The sequence below is a fragment of the Perca fluviatilis genome, chromosome 2 (assembly GCF_010015445.1).
Source record: "Perca fluviatilis chromosome 2, GENO_Pfluv_1.0, whole genome shotgun sequence".
Classification (NCBI taxonomy): domain Eukaryota; kingdom Metazoa; phylum Chordata; class Actinopteri; order Perciformes; family Percidae; genus Perca; species Perca fluviatilis.
Genome location: NC_053113.1, coordinates 38,423,671 through 38,442,831, shown reverse-complemented (window position 1 = coordinate 38,442,831; position 19,161 = coordinate 38,423,671). Strand labels below are relative to the sequence as shown.

Genomic DNA, 19,161 nt, shown 5'->3' with positions numbered 1-19,161 from the left:
TCTATGTATTTGTTTATGTTGACAGTAAAGAAGCACATAGCCCACTCTGTAATGCACTTTGCTTCGGCCTTTTGCCCATACCCTAACCTCTTCCTTTGTGCTGCCTGTGTTTGTTTAGCCGTGGACACAGGCCTCAGCTAAGAGCATCTGGGGTGCTATTATTAAGTATTAATTGAGGCGTGTGATCGATTTCCCTCCAGCTGCTGCAAAAGAACTGAACACAGAGGGCAACGTTCAAACCTTGACTCGGATTACTGTTCAAAAAGAGATCTTTTTTTTTTCCTGTTTTACTCTGGGCGCAATGTACAATATTCACTGCTGAACTGACCAGGCGGACCACACGCAAACAAAGATTTGTCCTCTTTTGTATCATCATCAGTTTATACTCTGTCTCCACTCTCCAAACACAAGCCTTAAATACTTCTCAAAAGTGCTTGAAAATGTTACTTAGAACACAGTGATTCTTTGTGTCTTCCGTTCATCGAAGTGGTTCTGTGATGTATACATCTGATCGTAGAATGAGAGATTATCTTTTACTCTTTCTGAAAGTGGCAAACAGGCATTGTCTCAGACATGCATCCCTATCCCATTGAACTCTCCCCCTGCAGATCACTTGATCTCTGACCCCTGCTCAGGGTGGATCGATACTCATGCCACTCAGTCAGTGGACAGGCGTCCCTACCCCACCTCGAACCCTGCAGGTCACCAATTAGCCTGTGTCCCTCATCCAACCAGCCATCCCAAACCCCTCTTTTCCTGTAGATGATACCTCACCGCATGGAGGCCATATTGGTCCTGTCCATTTGTCTTCATCAGGGTCTATCACAGTGGAGGCCTCCCTAGCCCCAGAGGGGCACCCCATCTATGGTCACATCTCACTCACTCACTGCCTCTAAACTTTCCCTGAGAGGTCCATGCATATTCTTATCAACCCTACCTTGAGAGGTACCTGATGGCAGTTACAATGGCAACCTATTACATTTTCAGCATGATAATGAAGAGGGAGAATGGGGTGCAGGCAGACGACAGCCCACTGGATAGCAATGGTTTCAGAGGGGCCGTGGTGCACTGGAGCGTACAGTAAAGCTTTGCAGGACAGTATATTTCCCTGGAATTGGAGGGTGTGAAACGAGACTGAAATGGCAAGCAGTGGCCAGTTAATGGGCCTGTCAACACAGGCAACCTTGCTTTGAGTTTACTGTTTTAGTATCATTTTCTGTCTGTCTGTGTGTGTGTGTGTGTGTGTGTGTGTGTGTGTGTGTGTGTGTGTGTGTGTGTGTGTGTGTGTGTGTGTGTGTGTGTGTGTGTGTGTGTGTGTGTGTGTGCACTATGGTGTGTATTTCTGGCCATGTGAGTATACATGTGTTCGCATACATGTGCGTGAGGGCCTGCTCCCTCATCACTCAAGCTGAATGGATGTCAGCCAGTAGTGAAATTAGACTGTCTCTCCCCCAGTGGTGGACTGTCACTACTGAAATGGAAGAAGGGTGAGCGGTCTGGTCCCAAGGCACTTTTAGTGGAGGCCCATTTTGAAGCGTTTAAAGTTTGACACACACTGACATACTGTCAAAGCACAATGACCTACAAATGGCCATACTCTCTATCAAAAGGTATGACAAAGCCACAGCATAGGCTCACATACTCAAAGTCATACACCCATTAAATCAAGCAAGCAGTGGTTCTCTTTTTTATCTAAACGCCTCCATTTGGCACCAATTCAAAAACTAGCTGCTCGAATTCCAGTAAGCCAATCCATTTGATTGCTTGACAAAGAGGTGACAAAACCTTCTGTTACTCAGATACAATGATGTTTGGAGTGAGGCTTTAGTCATATTCTTGAGCCAGGGCAGACTCCAGCTGCTCCTCAAGGATTGTACATTATTTAAGTGAACAAATACTGAAAAAGAGACTCCCTGATTTTGGTTTTACGATCATTTTAGAGAAAGCTTTGGATAAACATCTGTTTCTGCGAATATAAGACTTTATATTGCTACATTGTTAAGTTCAAGAGATGTGATTAAGGGGGTTATGCATGCATGTGCATGTGTTGGCACATGAATTTCAAGGTTAATCTCAAGACCGCCCTCTATCTTCTCAAGTTTGTGATTAGAAGGATTGCTAATTACTGTACAGATAATCTTCATACTTTACTGTTTCTCTCACTGTTAGCATTCCACATTACTTTATGTTCTAGACAGTAAATATACAGTACACCTCACGTTTTTGCTCATTTTCCTCTTCCAAACCCACATACTAAACATTTATTTCTTTAAACATTCTTTATGAAATTTTTTTTTTATTTTTTTTTTACTCATTCATTTCAGTGTATAGAGAAGCAGACAGGGAGCGTAGAAGCAGCTGCAGACACAGCATGTTGTGACTTTATGGTGATATTGCTAAAGCATCTCTTTGTGTGACGGCTAAGTGGAGTGAGGTTACAGTCTTTTATTTTATCAGGCTTTTACCACTCCTCCACCTCCCCCTCTCTCCCATTACAGGTCATCCTGTGGCATCTCCCGCCGCTGCGCTTAAATGTTTAAAAGCCTTTTTCCCTTCAGCTTTACTGTTTGTTTATCTATTTATTATGTCCCCATGCCTCTCATTTATACGTTCTGTTATAGTATTATTCTATCTCTCCTTTTTCTCTCTTTATATCTGGCTTGTTTTATTTTTGACTGTGTTTTTGTGCTCCGATGAGAATAAGTGCCGAGCCAGGTGCTTGTCCTGGCATTTATACGAGTCTACCATTGATCCACTCGCTCACACCAGACCAAATTTGTCCACTGAGAACAGGAGGAAGCCACTTTTCCTTATAAACTATATCTTTTTCTCTCTGTTAATTTATACACCTATTGGATTCCTCAGGTCCCATTCTCAGCCTACCCTGTGATCCTCTTGTTTTTACAAGGTCTGGTTGTCCTTGCAGATTTACCCACTTTAATTTGCAGTTGCCCATAAATGCTGTGTTGATTCACGGCTGGTAATTTAGCGCGTGGCCAGGAGGGGAGTGGACAGGCCCTGGTTGCTGTTCATTAATAGTGGGGCTGCGACAGAGAGAGAGTGGAAAGGCTTCCAGGCTCCATTGATTCACCGTCTCCATACTGCATACTGATGCAAGCAGAGCTGCCGAATGCCCTAGTTCAACAACCTTAGTGGGTAGAGGGAGGGTGAGGGAGAGAGACAGAAAATGTCTTGGCCTGACACAGATTACGGTCTCTACTGAGTAGCCTCACCGCTTCCCACTCCAGTTACACCACCGCTCTCCAGAGAGGTGACTGTGCTGTGCAAGGTCCATGTTTTGGTCTCTTTAAGTTTTCACCAGCTGTCAGTGAGTCTTAGACATCTCAGAGTTGGGTGTTCAGACAGAAGGCTTAAGAACAAAGAGATGTGTCTCCACCACGTCGTATTTAATACCTCCAGTGTGTAATATGTTGGTGGTATGTGTGTAGAGTGAGTCCTAATGAAGAATAATGGCTCATTAGCTTCCACTTAATCACTGTTGATGTCCGGTGAAAACAGTCATGACCCTCATGACCCTTCCAGACACCCAGGGGCTCAGGCAACCGAAACCTAAAGGCTTTTAAGGTCGACTTAAGTAGCTAACTGAGCAAGAGTCACTCCTGACCTCACCCCACTGTAACCTTAGAGGTAAAGATTGGCCGCCACTCTGAATCCCCACTAATCTGTCACTTCAGACCTCCCATTTTGCCACAGCACACACACATATATAAGGTCATGAACAGTGGAGGAAACTATAGTGAATAGCATGAAGGAGAACTGGAGGTGCAGGGTGTGTTGTGACAATGATAGAGAGGGAGAAAAAGTGTGAGAAATGTCTTCTCAGTGTCCCTCTGGGGTGTAGAGGTTATCAGAATCCAACAGTATCTCACACACATGATGTGGCATACTAACTCAACATATACTATGACTTATAGATAGAATATATTTATATAGAATTTAAAAGCAGAAACTTTGACCAATAGGCACAAGAAAAGATACTTCAACAGATTAACTGGTGCTGAGAAACTGAGTGCATATGTTTGTTTTAGAGGCCCCTTTCTTCTCCAACAAAGAGCCTGGTTCTGCCAGACTTCATGCACCCTTGTGCTCCAGTATGGTGGCTATGTGTCAGGGCTGCTGAGGCCCTGTCTCCTCTCCAGGGAGTCTCCTTCCACTCGCTCACTTCATCCTCCTGCTGTTGCTGCCCTGTGGGACACCAGGCAACCAGAGCCCAGATTGTGCCACTCTGGCTTGGCCCTCTTCCATTCCTCCAACAACGCTAATTACATCTCAAATGGTAATAGATGAGGCCTCGTTAGCAGCTCTAACTCCCTTGAAAGATTCACAAACATACATCAGAGGGGCGACTGATCGGTCTGAGCTCCCTCCTTCAAAGGCCGGACTTCACAGGGAGCTGGGGGCTCGATTCGCTAATTACTCTTGCAGGTCCACCGCGCTGCCCTGTACACCGCCTGCACCGAGCGAACAGCTTTTCTCGCATCACCAGTGCTGCTCTTAGACAGGCCTACGCTCCAACCCAGGCCAAACTACACAGGCGTGTTGAATATATAATTCAATGATCAAATTAGCTCTACGTCTATTTCTGTGTCTCCGTAAACCAGCTGCTGATTCGATGACATTGCAGAAATCAGTTCTCTCATAGTCACAGACAGTTTTAACCTCAATTTTGGAAACTCCTGTGTGTTAAAGAGAGAGATAAAAAAATGTGATAGTCATTGTAGTTCTTGGGGGAAGATATGCTGACATCTCAACATTAAGTATGTCATTAGTGCTTCTCCTAACAAAATTAGCCTAATTAAGGCTGGAGTTCATTATTGAATTATCTTACCACAGAGCATGTCATTTTCTGCGCTCAATATTAGAAATATAATTTTATTCTGCAAAGATTCACTTAATGGGATGGTAATAGATCTACAGTTCCAACTGTGTTCACTCAAGTGTGTCATCACTTTCTCTAATGTAGGTTGGTATGTGTGTGTGTGTGTGTGTGTGTGTGTGTCTGTGTCTATGACATGTCTTTAGAGTATATGTGTGTAATGTGTTTGCTTATGTGTTCTTTCTGTTTTTAGAAAAAAATACATTGGTTTTTATTTACTATTTGATTCTGTTTTTGTTTATTATGTTTGCATAATTTTCACCTTTACCTGTTGAAAGCATCTGTGCCAAATGATACACCACCATGAAGAGAAGCTGCTCTCCTGGCTTGTTAAGTCTATGTGCATATAAGATATTGAGTGGTATATAATATATCTCTATTGGGATCTTTATTGGTTCAGAGCTGTGGCTGGGCTTTCTTCATTGTTTAAGTTATTTAATTCCACAGAATCCCATTATATTTCATTATCATTTGTGTTTTATTCGCTGGCTGTCGTGAAGGAGATGGAGTCAACAAGAAGATTAGACACTGCTCTAATTGTGGTGTGGTTTACAGTGAGCCTGTTTGCCTGCATCGATCCGCTGTGAGAAATAATAATAAAATGGAAGTAAAGTGATGCAGGGAAGGAAGAGGCGGCAAGTGAGCAGGGCTTGTTACTAAAGGAATGATGTATTGATCGCGTCTGACAGGTTGCTGTGGACCGATCAATCCTGATGGGCAAGAGGAGCCTGTTAGGAAATTCTCCTGGGTCGTCAGGGTCACTCAGACAACAGGCAATGGGAGAGAAATTAACTCATCAAGGAAAAAAGGGTAGATAGAAAGATGGATGGATGCATAAATAATCAAGTGGAAAATGCTCTGGTTATCTAGAAAATAATTTAGTAAGGTATCATGAGCTTAGATGGTTGTTCATGTTGTATGAATGCATGATTGGGCTATGCCACCCATGCAAATGAACCTGCTACTCTTGACCTCTTCCATACTGGTGTGGGAAAACAAACAAACTTGTGCAAATTAGAGTCATGCAGTATGTGGACGTTTTGTCCTGCATACTGCTCTTCTCTTGACTCTTTTGAGGGATTAAAGTGAGGCTGCCTGACAGCAAGAGGAATGCATTCTGTCAAAATGAAGGTCAATTACTCGAGAGTAAAGATGAAAATCACTGTCGAACAGGTGAATAGTTTTAGATAATGAGGGAAAAATAAAGCAAAAAGAGAAAATATGAAGTGTAATGATGGGAGAGAGTGTCCGCTGTCCAACATCTATCCAGGATGCTCTCCTTTCCCCTTGAGTACCCAGTGCCTGGCCTTAACCAAGCTAATTGATAGCCTGTACGTTAATTTAAGTCAGACATGAGTGGCTGCTATTAATGAAGGTGGAGGTTCTGACAGTGCAGTGAGGGCTCACGGGAGAGTGATCTACAGCTTGAGGCACTGTCTAGAGGCAGATGCTGGAGTGGTGTAGAGTAGAGCAGCCATTACATTTCAAGGAGGCATTCACTGTGAACTCAGAATGAATCCATTTTCACAGTAAAATGACCTCCATGAATTTGTCTAGGAACCATTTTTCAACGCGTGGAAGGTTTTCCTCTATTGCTTGGACAAAACTCATAGATGCTAATGATGAGGCAAGTGGAAGGTCACTCGACAGTGGCAGACCTAAGATGGGGGGTTGTTTGTGCTGTCTTAGCTCATATTGATGGGTCCGTCCACACTCGCAGCCCATTTGCATTTAGCTCCCGTAATTGCTGACATTAATAGCACACACATTTACAAAGTATTGTCAGCCATGAAGTGATTATGGTAATCAGCAGATGAATTGGAAAAGGCCATTTTAAACTGCTATTTTTTTTTCTTCTCAAATGAGTTGATCGACTTCAATCATGTGAGTGCTCTAGAGAAGAGTGGCCATGAATTATCTGCGTTAATGATAGGTTTTTAGCTGGGCAAGGGTGTTTGCATTTATGTGACCAAGCAAACACACATGCGTTGTTTGTTTTAGCGTGTTTGTCAGTAGCATGGTGCAGCAGGGTCATGTTGATGTAAAACATGCAACAATTACCCGGTGAGATCAGACTCCTGCGGAGGATGCTACGTGATGGTTGTCACTGTGGCCCGGTGAGGTCAGGGGTCCCTTTCCTCGGCAGAGTGCTCACATGTCGCCTTTCTGCTATTTAAACAGATGCTCTTTGCCCCATCTCCTCTCATCTCTCTCCTTCTTTTCCCCTCCCATTTCTCCTCCTCTCTCCTCCTGCCCTCATATTTATTTCAGTAGCAGTCTGTGGAGCAGGACTGGAGCAGGAACTGACCATTTTGGCCCCTATCTTAATAATAGCTATGATAACAATGGTTCTCCCATTAGCCAAACCATCTTCACTGGCTCATTAATGTAAGACATTTTTTTTAGAAGTGTAGACATTTTAAGCATGATCTTTTTTTGAACGCATCCAGTAAAAGGGCGGGGTTGCAGAGGTCCATGCCGAAATGGACGCAGAGGAAGCAGTCATGCATGAGTGGAGCTCCTAGCTCTTCATTTAAAGACCTCTTTTGGAGTAGGAGGATGCTTTCTTGTGGCTTGTTATGCTTCCCCCACATTCAGACGTGCTGTATGAAAATACAGCCCTCCATCCCTGCTATCATGGATTCAGTTATTCAGTTATTCATGGCTTGAGGCTGAATAATGAAAGATGGTGAAAAAAACACTTCACCCTGTTTCTCTGTCTGTCTGCCTCTCTCTGTCTCTTTCTCTGTCTCTTGACTGGATTGCTACTTAGCTCTTGACTCCTATTGAGCAGGGCCTTCTCCAGTATCAGGGAAGTCGATAATATTGGGATTCACTCAAATGACATTTGATATTCAATAATGCTAATGCAATTTGAAAATAATTAGATAATCTATACTAATCAAATCGCCTAAATCAGTGTCACACAGTCAAACAAATACACACGTAGATACAGCACACACTTGTGCACACGCTTTCTCTGTGTGCATTCCCACAGAATGCAGAATCCTATATGTTTCATGCAGCCATACCATTTGTTTGGTGCAAGCCACAGCATCTTGACAGTGATCTGTGCCATCAAAGAGCCCAGAGTGATGCGGCACATGAATACAGCAGTAGCTCTTTTGACGGCTGCGGAGGAGCAGAGGCTTGCACAGCACAGCTGCTGCGATTGCCACCACTCCGTTCTGCTCTTTTATGTGGCTGTGGAAGATGGAGGTGTTTGAAGACAGGGATAAGGCTGATGTTGTGACACCACTTAATTCTCCAGCTACAGTCATTTGAAGGCAAGAAATCCAGCTCTGAGACGTGCCAAGCAGAAACCGGAAACAGACGTAATCTTTGCTTAAATGCATGCGATACAGAGGGAGATGATTTCCTTGCATCACCTGAGATCTAAATATATGTATGTTGTAACACATACAACATGGGGTTCTAGTTGTGTAGTGGGTTGTTGACATTTGGGAAAGGCTTTCCTTCTGTTTTCATTTATATTGTTATGAATTAGCCTTTGCCAAACAGACACAGTGATTTTACACTCATTCATCTTGATTAAGCCGCATATGGAGAACACATTAACCCAGAATGCATGATCACAGTCATTTATCCCCCCATACTCGGTAATTCTCAACATGGATCTGTATACGTATGTTTGGCTGTGTTTAACCAGCAGGGGGCAGACCACCAGACAGGCAAAACACAATCTCGTGGAAGCAGTTATCTGTATGTGTGGCTCTAACTGAGAGAACTGATAAAACCACACACACTAATTGGGTTTTACAGCAACCACAGTCTCACAATGCTCTTTCATTACCCAGGGGACAGTGCGTCTGGTTGTTTCTGTGTTCAGACATACAGGGGGTTTATAGCATCAGTGTGTGAGTGAGTTAGGGTCTGTATGTGTGTGCCTGTATCATAAATATGTGTGTCCTCCACCCCCACTGCTCTGAGGCTGCAGTGACTGTATGCAAACAAGGATTCCAGCAGAGGCAAGAAAACAGCTCAAGTGGTGTCTGCAGCCCCACTTAATGTGTCCCTTGTAATGGCCCCCCAAATGTCCTGCTTTCTGGGGTTAGACTTGACGATTTAAAATGTCATTGTATCACAGTGACCTTTCAAGGACCTGGAATTAATCAAAGAAAAAAAAGTGCCTTCTGTGTTAAATGGCAATAATTGTCACATTTGATCCAAGCATTAGATGGAATTGTCTTGAGAATTGAATTGATTTCAAGATGGTTCAAAGGCAGTGTTTAATGTAAAAGGTCTGTGCCGTAACAATAGTAGCATTTGTGTTTTTTGTTATTATCCTTAGGTTCAAAACATATATAGTGTATTTTAAGATAAATCAAATTGGTATATATATATATATATATATATATATATATGTATATGTGTGTGTGTGTGTGTGTGTGTGTGTGTGTGTGTGTGTGTGTGTGTGTGTGTGTCTGTAATTTCTTAATCATTTATTGTGGTTTTAATTACTGTATAGGGAAAACAGGCATATTAATCCAAGTAAATATTAGTTCATTATTCATTTATTATTGAAAACTCAGTTGACCATGTATGTTGAATTGTACAATTGCCCATAGATACATTTCACTTCCTTTTTGAGTGTTTGGCTGACTAGCTGTCCACAGACATAAAGACACCCAAGTTCTCCTTGGAATCAATTGGATCAATCACGGTCTCTATTTTCCTTATAATTAGTATCAAATTACGTATTGGAAATTATAAGGCCTTTGGAATTATTATTTGGAAATTCTCACTCCTACAGTAATACTGTATACTTACAGTAATTTGTAAATACTGTATTTCCCCAATTATAGGTTCCCAATGACCACTTCATGTCTAACATGTGTCTCCATACAATCATGGTGGAGTAAAACCTTACTGCCTGTTATCAAGTCTCTTAACGCCCTTTAATGTTCTCTGTGATTGGAACACACTTGACTTCTTCATCTTCTCACTCTTACTAGACACGTGCAGAAAGTTCAGTATCAAACACTCCTGAGCATCTTTCACAGCAGACGTGCCACAGCTATACCCACTCCACCCCCTTCCCACCATCTATCTTTAGGAGTTCTGGCTCAGTAGTTCTAGCTCCTTGAATTATTAGCTAATTGCCAGTTGAAATCAGTATTGATTGTGTGTTGCACAGCAGTTAGTGGTATATAGCTGGTCGCAAACTGGATTCTCCTATTGGGTGATATGAAAGCTGGGGACTGTAAAGACAAAGGACACTGCGTGGGTGGAAGGAGACATTTTTGCCCATGCACACGCATGCATGCACGCACACACGCACACACACACACACACACACACACACACACACACACACATACGCTGTCTTTTGCTGCAGAATCTGTGCCCTGGAGAGCTGTGGGATCACTGTGCTGTGCTGCTGTTGAGCCACTGTCTTGTCCTTGCTATGTAGGTCATCAGTGCCCTGCAACGATATCTTATACCATCTGCAGTGCAGTCAATACTGTTGACAGAACTCCAAATAGCCTCAGATTAGAAGTTGCCTCATTAACTTTGTTCCTTTGCCTAAATGATTAACCTCACATCTCCAGCCGACAGAAATGTATTGGACAAGTTTGTAGTACCAACACAGTATGAAACAGTTCTGGTTAATCTTTTGAGTCTTTTTGATGGGGTGCCTGAGAAAATGTAAGGGGGGTGGAATGAACCAGGAGGAAAAAAATGGAGAGAGGTTTAAAAAAGAAGAATAAAAAGAAAAAAAGGGAGGGCTGAGGGGCAGAACAGGAATGGTTTAGACAGAGCGCTCTGCACTGATCCTGAGCATGGCAGCCAGTGGTGTGTTTCAGATTGTTTGCCATTTGCATGATAATATGAGCATGGATTGACTCACACACACACACGCACACACACACACACACACACACATACACACACACACACACACACAACAGGGTTATTACATACAGGCTGACGGTTCCAGCAGGCCAGATTACCTGAGTGAGTATCCTGGGTTTTTACACCATGCCCTGAAATGAATGAAATTCCCCTCATTAGCACGCAGGTTACATAAGCCTGGTGTACAGGTATATCCAGCTGCACTGAGGCAGTAAGCTGATTACAGATGGAACTAACACAATTACTCCTCTGTAATGCAATTAACACGGGTTGGATTGTGAAATAAGCAACTGGACTGTCATACGGATTCTCTCAAGATGTAGAACTCCTCCACAGAATGACACCAGAGAAGCTATAGCTTCAATACATCATTTAGATGCTCTGCTAAGCTAGTTAACGTCAGTGCATTTCAGCACACATGCTGCTGAAGTCTTTCACGTGGCATGTAAATGCACAAACATGTGAATTAGCTATATAGTAAATCTTCTGTGTGTCCGTGCATGTTTGTCGTCTCCTAGGATTCTATTTATCTGAGCAACGGGCTCATGGACTGCATATGCGTGTAACTGCTGCTATGTCTGTGCAGTATAGAGTGATCAGTTTGCTATTAGTGCTGTGTTGGACAACTGCTTTCCATACAAACTGGCAGACTCTGCAGCACAGACACTTGAAATTGTAATTTGTGTGTGTATATGAGTGTGTGGTACTTAGGTGAGCCTAATGTAGCAGTGATTTGCTGAGCAGGCAGCAGCACTGCTACAATTTATTCCAAGTATTTAGATGTTATGTGCAGCATTCAATCACACTTGAGCAGACGCACATAAAGTATATAGCACATCTTTAGGATGATAGTGGTGCTGGTTGTACAGAAGGGAATTTTTCAGATGCACATTCTGACTAAATGGTGAATTGCTTCTTCCCCCTCAATCATAAACAGCTCACACATATACATACTGGGACATGGAGACGGAGAAAAAAAAAATCCTATCCATGGGTGAGGCTGTTGTAAAGGTCATCTCCGTATCCAGTTTAATTTTTGCTCTTCCTCAAGAGTTAAGATCTATAAAGTGATCAATAAATCTCTTTAAATGTCTGTGCATCTGGGCTGCATGTGATTTAACACCCCAGCTCTTCTGCTGGCTGCTTTCTGTTCGCCACACTGACAGACTTCTGCCTTCCTCTGCTCACAAATCTTCACTGTATCAACCCCCGCCCAAGCCACCCACCTAGAACAAGGCCAGACGTTTACATTTGATGGATACCAGAACTGGTTCAAAGTCCTCTGTAAGGTTCTGATCCAGTACCAGCGGGTAATTCCTGGTATGGAAAATGCGTCACCTGTGATCTACAGTGGCGAACAAAGTGTCCTTAGGTGTGGGATTCTTCCTTTCAGGCAGTATTGATTGAAGGAAATATGATCTGAGGAGGCCATTAAGAGGATTGAGGAGAGGGGAACAGGCAAGGACTGTGATGGACACCTCTCTAATCATTATGCCACGTACAGCACTGCCTACAGCATCAGCCTCACATTCAGATTAATATACACGCACACAGGCAGCTGGACAGTAAAGTAGGATTAGTTTCAAATTTACAGCAGTCTTGATCATTTAGACTCTTGTTTGTGCCCATTTTCTGCCGCCATGTTGTGGGGCTGGCTCTGCATTTGCACCAATACACACATGACTGCACACCACTGATGGGTGGGGCTCTGTCACAATGAGAACAAGGAGACAGTAATGGCATACACAAACACACACACACACACACACACTGAATGTTTATGATGTCTCCCAGTATCAGTTTGGTCCAGGCATGTAGATTGGTGTGTAGGGAGGGACACTGAGTACAGTAAACTGGGCTATCTGCAGCTGTTGTGAACACCTCCTTTCCTCCTCCTGCCTGTCCTGCAGTACAGTGTGGAGCACACTTGCACTTGGGGCTCATCACACCGAGCTAGATAAAAGCTGCTCATCTCCAGCCGAGAGCTTAATTAAAACAGGGCTGCCTTAGCAGAGTGACACCTTTTACAAGCTCCTAACGGCTCTCTGCTCGCCGTTACTGCCAATCCAATTATAGACCAAAACAATAAAATAGACAGGGAAGGAGCTGCAGCAAATAGGCTGACATAAAGAAAAAGAGGGGGAAGCTGTTAAAGATTATATGAAGATTTGCACAGTGGCCTGCAGAACTAGGCTGCAGGGGTTTAATTTTCACCAAAGATGCCCGTGCAAGTATGCCACACCGGATAAGCGACTCAGCTTCTGTCTGTGTGTGTGCCCGGATTCTATGCGTGTGTTTTGTGCGCCAAGGGAATCCAGCCCTGTTCTTCCAGCCTGGAACCAGTTCAGCAACATCCTGGGGATTATCTTTCCCTGTGGAAGGTCACTACTTCAACGGCATTAGGCCACAGCTCACACCAATATGCTGAAGACACACACAAACAGCATTTCAGACTTTTTTTTTTCAGATCCTGCTAATTTCCTGTTTTCAGAATTACTTCTCTAGTGTGACAGTGTGTCAGAGCTGGACTTGTGACATCTGTTTGGTAACTCACAACCAAAAGGCCAGAGTTAATGAGAGTCCCATGCGTTTAGCCTACTTCTAATTTGTTACACAATGCTGATTTAAAGTCACTTGTCTCCCCAGACTGGGAAGCCTAGAGACCACTAGAGTTAAATATTACATCCAGGGTGAAAAAGGAAACCATGGCCAACTTGTATTACAGAACTTTTTGATAAGAATCAAAACCTCCTTTCACAACAACATTTAGAGACAGAGCAACTTGTCCAGCTGCTAAAGGTAGTTTGCTTTCAATATTTTCAGATGTTTCAAAAATATGGCTCACTGTTCAACTCTCAATGTGCTTACTCAGCCACTATTACACTCCTAATCACAAAACTCCAGCAGCTCCCATACCATATTATCTGTCATGTTTAGATGGGACTGATGTAATAGGAGACTAAGAGAGAAGACATTAACAAGAGACATTTGCCTGTCTGCCTGAGTGCACTACTTCCTCTCCCCTTCTTCTCACTTTCCTTCCTCTCCGCTCTTCCTTTACCAGATGCAGGACACAGACCCACCTGCTCCATCATGATGCCTCACTACCTCTGTCTGTGTTGTCTCTGTGCTGGAATTGGCAGGAAATCAATCCCACTCTCATGTACAACGCCCTCCTCCCCTCCCCTTCTTCTCCTTCCTTCACGTCTTACTCCCCCTTCCGGCTGTAAAGCGTCCATTCTGGACTGAGCACAAGCATCAGCACAACATCATGCCTTATCAGAGCAGGCACAAAGACCCATGGGCACATTGTCCGTCAGTATCAGCCAGCTCCAGTTTCCGCGCACTGTCTGCATCTGCCAAGCCCCGCAAACACATTCATGACCATAAACAAGACAACAGAATGAAAACTGGAGTGGCCACCAAAATCATTTTGGGGCAAAATGCATTTTTAATTGTAGCGCCTGTTAATTACAGAGTGCTATGAGAATGGAAAAAGATAGGAAGGAGGATACAGCACATCGTTATTTATTATGCAAATGTATTCCATTTTAGACACAATTAAGTGATTAGAAAGCTGTCGCTCTCTGCTCTCTGTCTTCTCCTTGTCCTTACTTGTCTTTTCCTTTGCTTTTCAGCATATTACTGTAATGAAGCCATTACTTCTTCAAGTGAATTTTAATGAGTTTTTAACCAACATTTTAATGAGCTATACATTACCATAAAGCATGGATTAGGCTAAATTGAATTTTGTGTGTGTGTGTGTGTGTGTGTGTGTGTGTGTGTGTGTGTGTGTGTTATTGTTAAAGGAACAAGGTTCATTAAGAGTTAATTATAGTGTTTCTCAGGAGCAACACTGCACATTGTTCTTGGATCGGCCAGCAGAATGGCCCACTGAGGGCCTGCTGTCATTATGGTGCTGCCCAGGGGCTAGTTAGGCCAAATTAGGGGTGCTGTTTGAAAAATGAGCTTTGAACAGTGCTGCTGTTTAAATAAAGATGATTGTTTAGGCTTATCTACTGAATCAGAGGTACAGGCACAGTATGTGGTATGAGTTTGATGGAATGCACTCCATTCATTTACTGCCAGCCCCATCTATTCAGCACCTTTGTACTCCTCAGCTCCTCTTCAGGTTGACCTTGATCAGGCATCCTCCCATCATCCCTTGCTGTGCTGTGTTGTGTTATGCCTCGCCTCTTTTCTCTCAGCATTCTCACTAGAGCACACATGCTCTGTCTCTTTTATTCCATCCAAGGCTCTTTTAAAGATGCACATTTCATATGATATCGCCACCTCTGATTTCCCCCCACTATGGTATCGCTGCCTACCATATGATTCTCTTTACCTTTGCTCTTTTCCATATTTTCTGCATCTTATCTGTGGAAGTGACAGTGTTATTTACAATCCCTTAGCTTAGGATTTGCAGATAGGGAGAATGGTGGTGGAGATCATATCAGGCTTGGCCATGGTCTATGGAGAATGATCGGGTGCGCATGTACGTATATGGCTTCATCTGCAAAACTTCATCTGCAGTCAGTGCAGAGAAATACCTTGACAAGCCAGTGGAAGTGACTGGAGGGGGCTTGAAGCTACGCATGGGACAACACTGTGGGATTGGAAAAACATGAACTACGATCATGAAATAAAAAAGAAAGACAGAGAATGACCTGTGATGGGGATAGGAGAGAATAAGACCGATAGAGAGAGATGGTGATGAGTTGTGCTAATGATGAGAGTCTCTACTCTGTTCTCAGAGGAGGTACAGCCTTGGGCACCGCCAGCCGGACATATTTTTGCAGCTGTTTCTCTGCTCTGACCTGCAACCCCTCAGTGGAGGAATATAGGGGCTATGTGTGAACCTGCTGCTTGCCTGCCTGCTGAGGGGGTAATTTCTGCATCTGGATGGGGAGCAAAGGTTACTTCTGGCCAGTGGGAGGGCAAATGAGCGAGTCAAAGCCGGAGAAAAAGCTTACATCCAGACAAATGGAGCACATCTCCTTTCATATTGTAGTACTATATAGTGTGGCATTATCCTTATCCTGCCTTCAGCGTCAACAGTAATACAAAACATCAATGACAGCACATAGAGTGGATTTGGTATGTTTTGTCAAGTGACATATATATTGTCTCTCTTCTCTAAGGGTGGAATTGAAAACGGTGGTATTATAATAGCACTCTGCCGGATGAAGCGCAAAAAGCACTCGAACAAAATGATATAGCTTGGAGCTACCTCTCTACAGCTCTCCCCGGTTGTGTCTGTGTGTGTGTGTGTGTGCATGGTTTATTTTCTAATCAGAGTGTGGGTAGAAGGTGGCGGGTCTGGGTGCCGGGGTATGGCCCTGGGCTTCTCGCTGTTGTAATCTCTCTCTGTGTTTCTTAGCCCCTGACCCTGGAGAATATCTATGAAAGCACAGAGGTCTTTTTCTACAGTGAATAGGGAGAGAAAAGTAATAACTACGCAAACATACACAAACATTCACATTTGCAGTATTAGAAAAAGATACCAAGCCCTGCAGCTTTTAAGAAACATTTCACAGTTTATCAGGTTTTTGTATATTTTTTGTGTGTGCGTGGTGAATGTCTATCATAGTGAGGTTTTAGACATTAGTCTGTGGTGTTGTGGGGTGAGCGCAACCTTTGTGAACCATAGCTAGGTACGCTCCTGTAGGTGAATGCATTTGTCAGCACTTATCTCAGTATGCAGGCCGGACGTTTCAGTCAAGGCTCCCCACTAATCTTACGGACAGGCTGTGTCACCCTCCAGTGAGTAATATCTTGGGTGGGAGAAGAGGGTGCACTCCTCACCTGTCCCTGACCTGCCACCTCCTTGCTATGATGCCGGGTGTTTGTGCTGTCATGTATCTGCATCGGGAGGATTTTTTGTGTGCTGAGTTTACCTTATCTTATTTCGCTTATGTGTAAGAACACACGCACGCACACACACACACACCCACGCACGCACACACATACCCACACACACATACACACACACACATGCACGCACAGACAGAGACAGACCTCCTAATGGTTGCTGGCACAGGCTTCCCTTGCCAATGTAGAGCAATCTGGTTTACACAGTATAGTGTGGGTGTCTCACTTGTGTTTTTATTTTGGCACAGACCTCCACTCTCAACCCCTTGGCTGTTTCTCAGCGCAAGTTGCAACCTGACTCCCTCCCATTTAAGTTTGAGGTGTTGAAATAGTGCCAGCTGAAATTGCTGCACATTTGCTAGGCATTGCCCCCTGCCTGATGAGCCTTCATTCAAATTAGCCCAAACCTATGATATTTGGGAAATAAATAAAATAAATGAAATAGGAGAAGCAAAGGCAGATTAATATTATTCAGATATGGGTTATTTTTAGCCTGCAGCTGGATTGACAGATGTAGCACTTGCTAACAGAGGGGTGTAAATATAAAAAATGTAAAAATATGTAAATATTAATAAGCAAGTAAGCAAGACGGCAGAGTTTGGGGCCTGCTGGAACTCCATGGGAGGTGAGATGTTTTCAGTGGAAGAAGAGCCGAGTGTTTCAGGGGGATAGAAAGGCAATTACCTTACGTCTGTTGGCTGATTCGGGCTTGAACGCCTACAGGGCCTCAGAGTTGGAGCTGGAGTTCAGTTTCTGACAGCGAATACACAGACCCACTTAATGATACGTACATATCAGATGCACTTCATATAGATTAACAGAGAAAACAGTCATGTTATGATTCTAATATAAAAGCATTCACTTGCCTTATGATCCCTAGTCTCGTATTGCCGGACCTGTCTCCACAGTGCTGTGTCAGTGCTGGAGTATGGTCTGGCTACACCGCTTGTCTATTCTGTGATAGGCGAAAAACACTCTGGCTTATTTGTATTTCTTTAAACCAGGATGCAGCAACGTTGATCTTGCAAAAATAGATAGCGGAGATAGCGGAAGGGGAGAGACTTCAGGCACGTGAGAGATGCGTTGGATGTCAGGCTTTATCCCAGCAATGTACATCTGTTTAGCCAGACTATAGGATCACTGACATAGGGTGGTTGAGCCCACGGAGGAGCCTGTAGGCAACAATGGGAGAGGTACATGCTCATACGGTAATGAAGCAAGGCAAACGTTACCCTGGGGGGATGAATATTTGAGTTGTGTGTGTGCTTTAACCGCAGGAGGTAGACCTTGATGACCTTGTAGTTAGGATTAGATAGTGTACTAAAGTGTATTTGAATTGGCCCCTCCCCGCATTTACTTAGTAAATGTATCTGTTCAGAGTGTTGTCTTGGTATTGGCAAGCCCTGAACCAACACACAGGACATAATCCTTTCACCAGTGGTGTGTCATCTGTTTGCTTGCTTGTAGCTGTTTGCAGCCCAGTGTTTGTCTTGTCCTCAACAAGTGTGTGTATATTGTATTTTATTCGCTGGATCATGTGGCTACTCTGTTTTTATGTTTCTGTTTCTACATGTTGTGTATTTATTTAGATTGCAGGGTAGGGATGGATTTACCGTGACATACCGTGTAGTATTAGATTAGATTAGACATCATGGCACAAGCACCTTAATGATGCGCCTAACGTTGGTTTCTTTTGACACCGTTCTGTTTCAAAGGAAATTGATTCTGACAAAATCCCATGGGTGCTATCAGTAATGAATGGAAAGGAGTAATTAAATCCAACGTGACATTGAAAAGAACAGGCTGTGGATGGTCCAAACCTGGCTATGATTTAAAACAGCAGGACTTCTGTTTGTAATGCAAATACAGAGAGCCCAGTGGTGGTGGCTGTTATGCCCACACTGGCCAGGGGGTCCGCCACTCTGGATGTGGCTAATTACCTTAGCTCTTATAGGGCAGCCCTGCATTAGAGAGAGAAAACCTCTACCTCTTCTGTTTTCTCTCCTATTACCCCTGTGTAAAGGTTTCATTAGAATTCATGTCACACAAAAGTCCCACTCTGTACTCATGTGCATCCCCAGGATAATTGGGTTGAAAGCTTCCTCTCTCTTCCTCCGCCCTGTTTCCCCCTTGGTCTAAATAAATAAATAAGAAGACAATGGCTGTGCGGCTTTCTGTAGCGAGGGTAAGAAAAGTGAATGAAGAGATGAGAGAAGCTTGGAGCGCAGGGACCAGTTATCCCCTCTTATAATCCTGGCCCTCCCCGCCATTGTCCCCAGTGCTGTGTGGAATTTACATAAGGACCTGTGGTACTGCCCTTAATTTATCCCTCCTCAAGCATCTTCAAACATCCTCCAACAAGCTCAGTCCTTTTATCCTTCAGAGGAATCATGTGTCCCTCGCTGCCGCGTGGAAGAACACTGCTGGAGCTGAAATACCTAAAGTGCTCTTCCACGGATTAGATTTATTGTAGATCAAATGAAGAAAGATCTGTTTGAGTGCACACAGCAGGAGAG

At 43.6% G+C, this 19,161-nt stretch overlaps 1 protein-coding gene across 1 annotated transcript in view; it reads left to right on the top strand.

The window, feature by feature from the left end:
* The window catches only part of robo2 (roundabout, axon guidance receptor, homolog 2 (Drosophila)), a 295,576-nt gene that overhangs the window by 205,768 nt on the left and 70,647 nt on the right, over positions 1 to 19,161 (top strand). The window lies entirely within an intron of this gene.